This window comes from Corvus brachyrhynchos, unplaced genomic scaffold (assembly GCF_000691975.1).
Source record: "Corvus brachyrhynchos isolate BGI_N302 unplaced genomic scaffold, ASM69197v1 scaffold175, whole genome shotgun sequence".
NCBI lineage: Eukaryota > Metazoa > Chordata > Aves > Passeriformes > Corvidae > Corvus > Corvus brachyrhynchos.
Window position 1 is genome coordinate 7032498 of NW_008238448.1, and position 319 is coordinate 7032816.

Sequence of the window (319 nt, forward strand, 5' to 3'; positions counted from 1 at the left end):
AGCGTCCCCCAGCCCGGGCTCCTGCTGCCAGGCGGGGACGGAGGGTCTGAGCGAGATGCTGGGGCAAACGGGAGTTTTCTGGATTTTTTTGTATGCAAATAGCAGGGGGAGCGGGGGCTGGGAGGAGCCTGGTGACAGCCATCCAGAAAGGATTGGTCACTACTTTCTCGGTCTGCTTTTGCTCAGGGGGATTGTCTTTTGGCAGGAAATCCTTGCAAGGAACATTACCGTGCGAGCACGGAGAAGGAGGGAAAGATCCCGGCGAACAAAGAACCCCGAGGAGCTCCTGTGCCGGGCAGGGGGCGCGGGGCCGCCCCGA

The 319-nt window shown here is 61.1% G+C and overlaps 1 protein-coding gene across 1 annotated transcript in view; it reads right to left on the reverse strand.

Annotated features, from left to right (window-relative positions):
- SFRP2 (secreted frizzled related protein 2) overlaps positions 1-319 on the reverse strand; it is a 4810-nt gene that overhangs the window by 3636 nt on the left and 855 nt on the right. The window lies entirely within an intron of this gene.